Below are 13,497 nucleotides of genomic sequence, written 5' to 3'. Positions count from 1 at the left end.
GAGAAGTCACGTTTGCACATGTGGCTTCTGTGCGTTACTGTGATTATTCTCCAGATACTGGGCAACCGAGTAATGTTACTTGTTACTGCGGAGAATATGGTAATATGGGGTCGGGTAAGGAGAAGTGGGCTAGGGTGAAAGAGGGCAGACGTGAGAGGTAGTGGTCACACTAGGTGTATAATAGCATACAGGTAGGAAGTGAGGATTTAGGAGAGTGATGATAACGTAGGGGTATGGTGAGTAGTGGGGCAAATTATAACGTGGGTATTGTGACATGGGACTATGGTGAGTGGCAGGGGGCATGCTGACACAGGGGTTGTGGAGATAGATGGAACCCTAAATATATATTTTACTTTGTAACCCCTTGCTTGGCATAGTCGCACCTGATCTGTCAGAACGGCAGGGCCCCCACCCAGCGGCTACAGACATTGGGGAAGTGTAACGTAAACACTCCCCCCCCTCCCTCCCCCCCCCCCCCCCCCTTCCCCGTGTATCTGGCAGCCATCCAGGCAGTCAAAATGAATGTTGTGATGGTCACAATGTTTCCAATGGAGCTGACCAATGTTCCGATGTTTGGAGGGAAAATTTTTCATTTTTATACATACACATTTAAGAAAAATCTTTTTCTTTTTTTTTAACTAAAATCATTTTGGATAAGGTTAAATACACGTTCTACACCTAATTCACAAAAAAAAAACACGACAGTTGTGCGATTGTCGGAAATTATTTTTGGGGACTTTTCACGAATAACTCAGACGCACAGCACTGTACCGCTTTCTAGTGGAGCGGCAGTCAGACAGGAAGTACCACAAGGGAAAGAAGAGGAGAGAGATAAGCGTATAGTTAATCCTTTATTATAGATAAAACAATACATTTTTTTCCTACTCAAATGTATTTATGAAAGAAGAGAGTAGACTGTAATAGCGTTTTTACTCAATTTTCTTCAGATAAATAGTAGTAATGAGGTAGATTCTGAACCAATCTGCAATGTAAAATGAAAACCAGCACCTGAATAAAAGGTCAAATAGGCATTTCTCCACGCTCCATACAGAGAAGGGTCTGCACTGGACTTCCCATCATTGGTGTCTGGATAACGAGTCGGACACAGCCTGATTGCTGCCTTATGCAAATGTTAGTTTCTGCCCCATCTACGCCAATTATCCGTCTGTCTTCAGAAGTTTGGGCTGCCTACTGATTTTCTGTCCACAAGTTGTCATCACTTGTGTCAGCCTCACACCCACTCCATGCTGGGTCTGCGAAAGAGGTGTCTCCATCTAAATGTCCATCCGCGTGCGATTGCACGATGTGACTGCTTTTTGTTTGTGGACATCCGTGGGGTGCGCCCACATTTGCTTTTCTGTCCGACTAACCTTTACCTCAGCCCTATAATGTCATAGAAACCCAAGAGACGCCATATTGGAAAGAGAATGTACGCTTCTTTTGAACACAGATTAGGATCCATAACGCTCGAGCAAGTGGAATAATAAACTGATATCCTCAAAGTGTGAAAGATGCTCCTTCGGGGAGGTATCAAGTTTTTTTACCAAGATGGCCGCCGCTTGGTCTACTGCGTATGCGCGGCGCCATCTTGTCACTGTGAATGAGCGTCGCAGTGGGACACAGCAGTGTTCCACATAGCTCTGTGAGACCCTGCAATATATGCCTCCATAACCCACAGAAGAGCACAACGGCTGGCTTATCCAAGCACCGCTACCCGCATACAATCACCGGCTCCATGCAAGAGTCTGTGCATGACTGAGTACAGCTGTGCGATCATATTACTGCTCAATACACCACGCTACTGTTTAAGCACTGGGCGATTCGGTGACTTTTCGGGTTCTATTGGTGTATACTGTTACTCTGCTATTACCATCGCCAAAAGTACACGCGTATTCAACACAAACAGACCTCATTCTTGTGCTCGCTTGACTCCCGAACATCCCCGTCTGGATACTCGGGGAGTACCAGACAATGTGGTAAGCTACAAATCAATCCTATCACATCGAGTGTTACAGGACGCATAGAAAGCACTTTCCTGATATCCTAAACATAAAATAACCCATGCGTTAATAATACACTTAAGGGGGAGATTTATCAAATATTAGGGGCATATACAATTGTCCCTGAGATAGTTCTTCCTGAAATTGACGCAGTTATCGCACCCAATGTCCGAGTAACGCGGCTGTGAGGACTCCCAATGCATGCGCCATCCAATTGAAAGAAAAACTTGTGCAATAATATTGGCTGTTAATAGGTTCATTTAGTCTTTTTAAGACATTTTTAAATATTGGTTAAAAAAAACCTGTAACTCCCACCTGCAATGTTAAGAACACCTGTCCCATCCATACAGCACCCCGATATACCTGTCCCCTCCATACAGCACCCCGATATACCCGTCCCCTCCATACAGCACCCCGATATACCCGTCCCCTCCATACAGCACCCCGATATACCCGTCCCCTCCATACAGCACCCCGATATACCCGTCCCCTCCATACAGCACCCCCATATTCCCGTCCCCTCCATACAGCACCCCCATATACCCGTCCCCTCCATGCAGCACCCCCATATACCCGTCCCCTCCATACAGCACCCCCATTTCTCTGACGTCCTAGTGGATGCTGGGGACTCCGTCAGGACCATGGGGATTAGCGGCTCCGCAGGAGACAGGGCACAAAAATAAAGCTTTAGGATCAGGTGGTGTGCACTGGCTCCTCCCCCTATGACCCTCCTCCAAGCCTCAGTTAGGTTTTTGTGCCCGTCCGAGCAGGGTGCAATCTAGGTGGCTCTCCTAAAGAGCTGCTTAGAAAAAGTTTTTAGGTTTTTTATTTTCAGTGAGTCCTGCTGGCAACAGGCTCACTGCATCGAGGGACTTAGGGGAGAGAAGTGAACTCACCTGCGTGCAGGATGGATTGGCTTCTTAGGCTACTGGACACCATTAGCTCCAGAGGGAGTCGGAACACAGGTCTCACCCTGGGGTTCGTCCCGGAGCCGCGCCGCCGACCCCCCTTGCAGATGCCGAAGATGGAAGAGGTCCAGAAGCAGGCGGCAGAAGACTTTTCAGTCTTCCTGAGGTAGCGCACAGCACTGCAGCTGTGCGCCATTGTTGTCAGCACACTTCACACAGCGGTCACGGAGGGTGCAGGGCGCTGGGGGGGCGCCCTGGGCAGCAATGTATAATACCTTTTTATGGCTAAAAATACATCACATATAGCCCTTGAGGCTATATGGATGTATTTAACCCCTGCCAGATCTCACAAACTCCGGAGAAGAGCCCGCCGAAATAGGGGGCGGGGCTTATTCTCCTCAGCACACAGCGCCATTTTCCTGCTCAGCTCCGCTGTGAGGAAGGCTCCCAGGACTCTCCCCTGCACTGCACTACAGAAACAGGGTAAAACAGAGAGGGGGGGCACTTTTTTTGGCGATATTACTATATTTAAGCTGCTATAAGGATACAACACTTATATAGGGTTGTTCCCATATATATTATAGCGCTTGGGTGTGTGCTGGCAAACTCTCCCTCTGTCTCCCCAAAGGGCTAGTGGGGTCCTGTCTTCAATAGAGCATTCCCTGTGTGTCTGCTGTGTGTCGGTACGTGTGTGTCGACATGTATGAGGACGATGTTGGTGTGGAGGCAGAGCAATTGCCGGTAATGGTGATGTCACCCCCTAGGGAGTCGACACCGGAATGGATGGCTTTGTTTATGGAATTACGTGATAATGTCAGCACATTACAAAAATCAGTTGACGACATGAGACGGCCGTCAAACCAGTTGGTACCTGCCCAGGCGTCTCAGACACCGTCAGGGGCTGTAAAACGCCCTTTACCTCAGTCGGTCGATACAGACCCAGACACGGACACTGAATCTAGTGTCAACGGTGAAGAAACAAACGTATTTTCCAGTAGGGCCACACGTTATATGATCACGGCAATGAAGGAGGCTTTGCATATCTCTGATACTACAAGTACCACAAAAAGGGGTATTATGTGGGGGGTGAAAAAACTACCTGTAGTTTTTCCTGAATCAGAGGAACTGAATGATGTATGTGATGAAGCGTGGGTTAACCCAGATAGAAAAGGGCTAATTTCAAAAAAGTTATTGGCATTATACCCTTTCCCGCCAGAGGTTAGGGCGCGCTGGGAAACACCCCCTAAGGTGGATAAGGCGCTCACACGCTTATCAAAACAAGTGGCGTTACCGTCTCCTGATACGGCCGCCCTCAAGGATCCAGCTGATAGGAGGCTGGAAACTACCCTAAAAAGTATATACACACATACTGGTGTTATACTGCGACCAGCCATCGCCTCAGCCTGGATGTGCAGTGCTGGGGTGGTCTGGTCGGATTCCCTGACTGAAAATATTGATACCCTGGATAGGGACAGTATTTTACAGACTTTAGAGCAATTAAAGGATGCTTTTCTTTATATGCGAGATGCTCAGAGGGATATTTGCACTCTGGCATCGAGAGTAAGTGCGATGTCCATATCTGCCAGAAGGAGTTTATGGACACGACAGTGGTCAGGTGATGCGGATTCCAAACGGCATATGGAAGTATTGCCGTATAAAGGGGAGGAATTATTTGGCGTCGGTCTATCGGATCTGGTGGCCACGGCAACGGCCGGGAAATCCACCTTTTTACCTCAGACCCCCTCCCAACAGAAAAAGACACCGTCTTTTCAGCCGCAGTCCTTTCGGTCCTATAAGAACAAGCGGGCAAAAGGACAGTCATATCTGCCCCGAGGCAGAGGAAAGGGTAAGAGAGGGCAGCAAGCAGCTCCTTCCCAGGAACAGAAGCCCTCCGCGGGTTCTGCAAAGCCCTCAGCATGACGCTGGGGCTTTACAAGCGGACTCAGGAACGGTGGGGGGTCGACTCAAGAATTTCAGCGCGCAGTGGGCTTGCTCACAGGTGGACCCCTGGATCCTGCAGGTAGTATCTCAGGGTTACAGGTTGGAATTCGAGAAGTCTCGACCTCGCCGGTTCCTAAAGTCTGCTTTGCCAACGTCTCCCTCAGACAGGGCGACGATATTGGAAGCCATTCACAAGCTGTTTTCTCAGCAGGTGATAGTCAAGGTACCCCTGCTACAACAGGGAAAGGGGTATTACTCCACGCTATTTGTGGTACCGAAGCCGGACGGCTCGGTAAGACCTATTCTAAATCTGAAATCTTTGAACCTGTACATACAAAAATTCAAGTTCAAGATGGAATCACTCAGAGCAGTGATAGCGAATCTGGAAGAAGGGGACTTTATGGTGTCCCTGGACATAAAAGATGCTTACCTTCATGTCCCAATTTGCCCTTCACACCAAGGGTACCTCAGGTTCGTGGTACAAAACTGTCATTATCAGTTTCAGACGCTGCCGTTTGGATTGTCCACGGCACCTCGGGTCTTTACCAAGGTAATGGCCGAAATGATGATTCTTCTGCGAAGAAGAGGCGTATTAATTATCCCTTACTTGGACGATCTCCTGATAAGGGCAAGGTCCAGAGAACAGCTGGAGGACGGAGTAGCACTAACCCAAGTAGTGCTGCAACAACACGGGTGGATTCTGAATTTTCCAAAATCTCAGTTGACCCCGACAACACGTCTGCTGTTCCTGGGAATGATTCTGGACACGGTTCAGAAAAAGGTGTTTCTTCCGGAGGAGAAAGCCAAGGAGTTATCCGAACTTGTCAGGAACCTCCTAAAACCAGGAAAAGTGTCTGTGCATCAATGCACAAGAGTCCTGGGAAAGATGGTGGCTTCTTACGAAGCAATCCCATTCGGCAGATTCCACGCACAAACTTTTCAGTGGGATCTGCTGGACAAATGGTCCGGATCGCATCTGCAGATGCATCAGCGGATAACCTTATCGCCACGGACAAGGGTGTCTCTTCTGTGGTGGTTGCAGAGTGCTCATCTGTTAGAAGGCCGCAGATTCGGCATACAGGACTGGGTCCTGGTGACCACGGATGCCAGTCTGAGAGGCTGGGGAGCGGTCACACAGGGAAGAAACTTCCAGGGAGTATGGTCAAGCCTGGAGATGTCTCTTCACATAAATATACTGGAGCTAAGAGCGATTTACAATGCTCTAAGTCTGGCAAAACCCCTGCTTCAGGGTCAGCCGGTGTTGATCCAGTCGGACAACATCACGGCAGTCGCCCACGTAAACAGACAGGGCGGCACAAGAAGCAGGAGAGCAATGACAGAAGCTGCAAGGATTCTTCGCTGGGCGGAAGATCATGTGATAGCACTGTCAGCAGTGTTCATTCCGGGAGTGGACAACTGGGAAGCAGACTTCCTCAGCAGACACGATCTACACCCGGGAGAGTGGGGACTTCATCCAGAAGTCTTCCACATGATTGTGAACCGTTGGGAAAAACCAAAGGTGGATATGATGGCGTCTCGCCTCAACAAAAAACTGGACAGGTATTGCGCCAGGTCAAGAGACCCTCAGGCAATAGCTGTGGACGCTCTGGTAACACCGTGGGTGTTCCAGTCAGTGTATGTGTTTCCTCCTCTGCCTCTCATACCCAAAGTACTGAGAATTATAAGGCAAAGGGGAGTAAGAACGATACTCGTGGCTCCGGATTGGCCAAGAAGAACTTGGTACCCGGAACTTCAGGAGATGCTCACGGAAAATCCGTGGCCTCTACCTCTAAGGCGGGACCTGATTCAGCAGGGACCGTGTCTATTCCAAGACTTACCGCGGCTGCGTTTGACGGCGTGGCGGTTGAACGCCGAATTCTAAGGGAAAAAGGCATTCCGGAAGAGGTCATTCCTACACTGGTTAAAGCCAGGAAGGAGGTGACTGCACAACATTATCACCGCATTTGGAGAAAATATGTTGCGTGGTGTGAGGCCAGGAAGGTCCCCACGGAGGAATTTCAACTGGGTCGATTCCTGCATTTCCTACAAACAGGATTGTCTATGGGCCTCAAATTGGGGTCCATTAAGGTTCAAATTTCGGGCCTGTCGATTTTCTTCCAGAAAGACTTGGCTTCAGTTCCTGAAGTCCAGACTTTTGTTAAAGGAGTACTACATATACAGCCCCCGGTGGTGCCCCCTGTGGCTCCGTGGGACCTTAATGTAGTTTTGGATTTTCTCAAATCCCATTGGTTTGAGCCACTCAAATCGGTGGATTTGAAATATCTTACGTGGAAAGTAACCATGCTACTGGCCCTGGCTTCAGCCAGGAGAGTATCAGAATTGGCGGCTTTATCGTATAAAAGCCCATATCTGATTTTCCATTCGGACAGGGCAGAACTGCGGACGCGTCCTCATTTTCTGCCTAAGGTGGTGTCAGCGTTTCATCTGAACCAGCCTATTGTGGTGCCTGCGGCTACTAGCGATTTGGAGGATTCCAAGTTGCTGGACGTTGTCCGGGCATTGAGAATATATATTTCAAGGACGGCTGGAGTCAGAAAATCTGACTCGCTGTTTATACTATATGCACCCAACAAACTGGGTGCTCCTGCTTCTAAGCAGACGATTGCTCGTTGGATTTGTAGCACAATTCAACTTGCACATTCTGTGGCAGGCCTGCCACAGCCTAAATCTGTCAAGGCCCATTCCACAAGGAAGGTGGGCTCATCCTGGGCGGCTGCCCGAGGGGTCTCGGCATTGCAACTCTGCCGAGCAGCTACGTGGTCGGGGGAGAACACGTTTGTAAAATTCTACAAATTTGATACCCTGGCTAAAGAGGACCTGGAGTTCTCTCATTCGGTGCTGCAGAGTCATCCGCACTCTCCCGCCCGTTTGGGAGCTTTGGTATAATGCCCATGGTCCTGACGGAGTCCCCAGCATCCACTAGGACGTCAGAGAAAATAAGATTTTACTTACCGATAAATCTATTTCTCGTAGTCCGTAGTGGATGCTGGGCGCCCATCCCAAGTGCGGATTGTCTGCAATACTTGTACATAGTTATTGTTACAAAAAAATCGGGTTGTTATTGTTGTGAGCCGTCTGTTCAGAGGCTCCTACGTTTGTCATACTGTTAACTGGGTTCAGATCACAAGTTGTACGGTGTGATTGGTGTGGCTGGTATGAGTCTTACCCGGGATTCAAAATCCTTCCTTATTGTGTACGCTCGTCCGGGCACAGTATCCTAACTGAGGCTTGGAGGAGGGTCATAGGGGGAGGAGCCAGTGCACACCACCTGATCCTAAAGCTTTATTTTTGTGCCCTGTCTCCTGCGGAGCCGCTAATCCCCATGGTCCTGACGGAGTCCCCAGCATCCACTACGGACTACGAGAAATAGATTTATCGGTAAGTAAAATCTTATTATAACCGTCCCCTCCATACAGCACCCCCATATACCCGTCCCCTCCATACAGCATCCCCATATACCCGTCCCCTCCATACAGCACCCCCATATACCTGTCCCCTACATACAGCACCCCCATATACCTGTCCCCTACATACAGCACCCCCATATACCTGTCCCCTCCATGCAGCACCCCCATATACCTGTCCCCTCCATGCAGCACCCCCATATACCTGTCCCCTCCATACAGCACCCCCATATACCTGTCCCATCCATACAGCACCCCCATATACCTGTCCCACATCTTTTAACCAGTTATTCTGAGCTTGCAGAATATTACCCCAAGAATGACATGTAATGATTGGCCAACTTAAGCTAATTAAAAACTTAAGATAAAGGACCTAATTGGTGGCTAGTTTACGGAGCAGCCAATGTTAGTACGTGAAGCAGCCGCCCAGATATAAAAACAGACGCCCACCGAAGCCATCACACACTCATTTGCAACTGCGCACACATACGTAACCGATAAGCAAAAATTGATGAACATCGAGGCGAAGGGTTATGCAGACTGGACACAGCAGTAGCGACTCAGACGCCATGTTTTTGCACGATCAAGCTTGCAGCTGTCAGCAGGTACACGCCTGCATTTTCCCAACTACTCCCCACAAACTCCTCACTGAGAGTGGGGGAGTATGTGGAGGAACAGTCGGCATGATGACAGCCCAGAGTGAGGGTACATGGGGTGTATGGTGACATGAGATAGTATGAGCAGTGCGTGATATGAGGACGCCTGGCAGTGTGGGGAGATATGGCGTGTATGGTGGCATGGGGTAGTATGAGGAGTACTGAGTGGTATAATGTCACAGGGTAGTGTGGGGTATATTGGGTGTATGGTAACATGGTGTAGTATGTGGAGGACTGAGTGGCATGATGTCACAGGATAGTATGATGTATATAGGGTAGTGACATGGGGCAGTATATGGAGGACTGGGTGGCATGATGTCACAGAGTAGTATGAGGTATACGTAAGGTGTATAGTGACATGGTGTAGTATGAGGAGTACTGTGTGGAATGATGTCATAGAGTAGTGTGAGGTATATAGGGTGTATGGTGACATGGGGTAGTATATAGAGGACTGAGTGGCATGATGTCACAGGGTACTATGAGCTATAGAGTGTATATGGTGACATGGGGCAGTATATGGAGGATTGGGCGGCATGATGTCACAGAGTAGTATGAGTTATACGTAAAGGTGTATAGTGACATGGTGTAGTATGAGGAGTACTGTGTGGCATGATATCATAGAGTAGTGTGAACTATAAAGGGTGTATGGTGACATGGGGTAGTATGTGGAAGACTGAGTGGCATGATGTCACAGGGTAGCATGTGGTATATAAGGTGTATGGTGACATGGGGTAGTATATGGAGGACTGGGTGGCATGATGACACAGGATAATATGAGCGTATATGGAGCGTATGGTGACATGGGGTAGTATATGGAGGACCGGGTTGCATTATGACACAGGATAGTAAGAGGGTATATGGTGTGTATGGTGACCTGGGGTAGTATATGGAGGACTGGGTGGCATGATGACACAGGATAATATGAGGGTATATGGAGCGTATGGTGACATGGGGTAGTATATGGAGGACCGGGTTGCATTATGACACAGGATAGTAAGAGGGTATATGGAGTGTATGATGACATGGGGTAGTATATGGACGACTGGGTGGCATGATGACACAGGATAATATGAGGGTATATGGAGCGTATAGTGACATGGGGTAGTATATGGAGGACCGGGTTGCATTATGACACAGGATAGTAAGAGGGTATATGGAGTGTATGGTGACATGGGGTAGTATATGGAGGTATGGGTTGCATTATGACACAGCATAGTAAGAGGGTATATGGAGTGTATGGTGACATGGGGTAGTATATGGAGGATCGGGCTCCATTATGACACAGGATAGTATGAGGGTATATGGAGTGTATGGTGACATGGGGTAGTATATGGAGAACCGGGTTGCATTATGACACAGGATAATAAGAGGATATATGGAGTGTATGGTGACATGGGGTAGTATATGGAGGACTATGCTGCATTATTACACAGGATAATATGAGAGTATATGGAGTGTATGGTGACATGAGGTAGTATATGGAGGACTGGGTTGCATTATGACAGGATAATAAGAGGATATATGGAGTGTATGGTGACATGGGGTAGTATATGGAGGACTATGCTGCATTATTACACAGGATAATAAGATGGTATATGGAGTGTATGGTGACATGAGGTAGTATATGGAGGACTATGCTGCATTATTACACAGGATAATATGAGGGTATATGGAGTGTATGGTGACATGAGGTAGTATATGGAGGACTATGCTGCATTATTACACAGGATAATAAGATGGTATATGGAGTGTATGGTGACATGGGGTAGTATATGGAGGACTGGGTTGCATTATGACAGGATAATAAGATGGTATATGGAGTGTATGGTGACATGGGGTAGTATATGGAGGACTGGGTTGCAGAATGACAGGATAATAAGATGGTATATGGAGTGTATGGTGACATGGGGTAGTATATGGAGGACTGGGTTGCATTATGACAGGATAATAAGATGGTATATGGAGTGTATGGTGACATGGGGTAGTATATGGAGGACTGGGTTGCATTATGACAGGATAATAAGATGGTATATGGAGTGTATGGTGACATGGGGTAGTATATGGAGGACTGGGTTGCATTATGACAGGATAATAAGATGGTATATGGAGTGTATGGTGACATGGGGTAGTATATGGAGGACTGGGTTGCATTATGACACAGGATAGTAAGAGGGTATATGGAGTGTATGGTGACATGGGGTAGTATATGGAGGACCGGGTTGCATTATGACAGGATAATAAGATGGTATATGGAGTGTATGGTGACATGGGGTAGTATATGGAGGACTGGGTTGCATTATGACAGGATGATAAGATGGTATATGGAGTGTATGGTGACATGGGGTAGTATATGGAGGACTGGGTTGCATTATGACACAGGATAGTAAGAGGGTATATGGAGTGTATGGTGACATGGGGTAGTATATGGAGGACCGGGTTGCATTATGACAGGATAATAAGATGGTATATGGAGTGTATGGTGACATGGGGTAGTATATGGAGGACTATGCTGCATTATTACACAGGATAATAAGAGGATATATGGAGTGTATGGTGACATGGGGTAGTATATGGAGGACTATGCTGCATTATTACACAGGATAATAAGATGGTATATGGAGTGTATGGTGACATGGGGTAGTATATGGAGGACTATGCTGCATTATTACACAGGATAATAAGAGGATATATGGAGTGTATGGTGACATGGGGTAGTATATGGAGGACTATGCTGCATTATTACACAGGATAATAAGAGGATATATGGAGTGTATGGTGACATGGGGTAGTATATGGAGGACTATGCTGCATTATTACACAGGATAATAAGATGGTATATGGAGTGTATGGTGACATGGGGTAGTATATGGAGGACTATGCTGCATTATGACACAGGATAATAAGATGGTATATGGAGTGTATGGTGACATGGGGTAGTATATGGAGGACTATGCTGCATTATGACACAGGATAATAAGATGGTATATGGAGTGTATGGTGACATGGGGTAGTATATGGAGGACTGGGTTGCATTATGACACAGGATAATAAGAGGATATATGGAGTGTATGGTGACATGGGGTAGTATATGGAGGACTATGCTGCATTATGACACAGGATAATAAGATGGTATATGGAGTGTATGGTGACATGGGATAGTATATGGAGGACTGGGTTGCATTATGACACAGGATAATAAGAGGATATATGGAGTGTATGGTGACATGGGGTAGTATATGGAGGACTATGCTGCATTATTACACAGGATAATAAGATGGTATATGGAGTGTATGGTGACATGGGGTAGTATATGGAGGACTGGGTTGCATTATGACAGGATAATAAGATGGTATATGGAGTGTATGGTGACATGGGGTAGTATATGGAGGACTGGGTTGCATTATGACAGGATAATAAGAGGATATATGGAGTGTATGGTGACATGGGGTAGTATATGGAGGACTGGGTTGCATTATGACAGGATAATAAGATGGTATATGGAGTGTATGGTGACATGGGGTAGTATATGGAGGACTATGCTGCATTATTACACAGGATAATATGAGGGTATATGGAGTGTATGGTGACATGGGGTAGTATATGGAGGACTGGGTTGCATTATGACACAGGATAATAAGATGGTATATGGAGTGTATGGTGACATGGGGTAGTATATGGAGGACTATGCTGCATTATGACACAGGATAGTAAGAGGGTATATGGAGTGTATGGTGACATGGGGTAGTATATGGAGGACCGGGTTGCATTATGACAGGATAATAAGATGGTATATGGAGTGTATGGTGACATGGGGTAGTATATGGAGGACTGGGTTGCATTATGACAGGATAATAAGATAGTATATGGAGTGTATGGTGACATGGGGTAGTATATGGAGGACTGGGTTGCATTATTACACAGGATAATAAGATGGTATATGGAGTGTATGGTGACATGGGGTAGTATATGGAGGACTATGCTGCATTATGACAGGATAATAAGATGGTATATGGAGTGTATGGTGACATGGGGTAGTATATGGAGGACTGGGTTGCATTATGACAGGATAATAAGATGGTATATGGAGTGTATGGTGACATGGGGTAGTATATGGAGGACTGGGTTGCATTATGACAGGATAATAAGAGGGTATATGGAGTGTATGGTGACATGGGGTAGTATATGGAGGACTGGGTTGCATTATGACAGGATAATAAGATGGTATATGGAGTGTATGGTGACATGGGGTAGTATATGGAGGACTGGGTTGCATTATGACAGGATAATAAGAGGGTATATGGAGTGTATGGTGACATGGGGTAGTATATGGAGGACTGGGTTGCATTATGACAGGATAATAAGAGGGTATATGGAGTGTATGGTGACATGGGGTAGTATATGGAGGACTGGGTTGCATTATGACAGGATAATAAGAGGGTATATGGAGTGTATGGTGACATGGGGTAGTATATGGAGGACTGGGTTGCATTATGACAGGATAATAAGATGGTATATGGAGTGTATGGTGACATGGGGTAGTATATGGAGGACTGGGTTGCATTATGAC

At 46.9% G+C, this 13,497-nt stretch overlaps 1 long non-coding RNA gene across 1 annotated transcript in view; it reads right to left on the bottom strand.

The window, feature by feature from the left end:
• LOC134981063 (uncharacterized) overlaps positions 1-13,497 on the bottom strand; it is a 73,199-nt gene that overhangs the window by 32,130 nt on the left and 27,572 nt on the right. The window lies entirely within an intron of this gene.

This window comes from Pseudophryne corroboree, chromosome 12, assembly GCF_028390025.1.
Source record: "Pseudophryne corroboree isolate aPseCor3 chromosome 12, aPseCor3.hap2, whole genome shotgun sequence".
Lineage (NCBI taxonomy): Eukaryota > Metazoa > Chordata > Amphibia > Anura > Myobatrachidae > Pseudophryne > Pseudophryne corroboree.
This window is presented reverse-complemented; position numbering and strand designations above follow the sequence as displayed.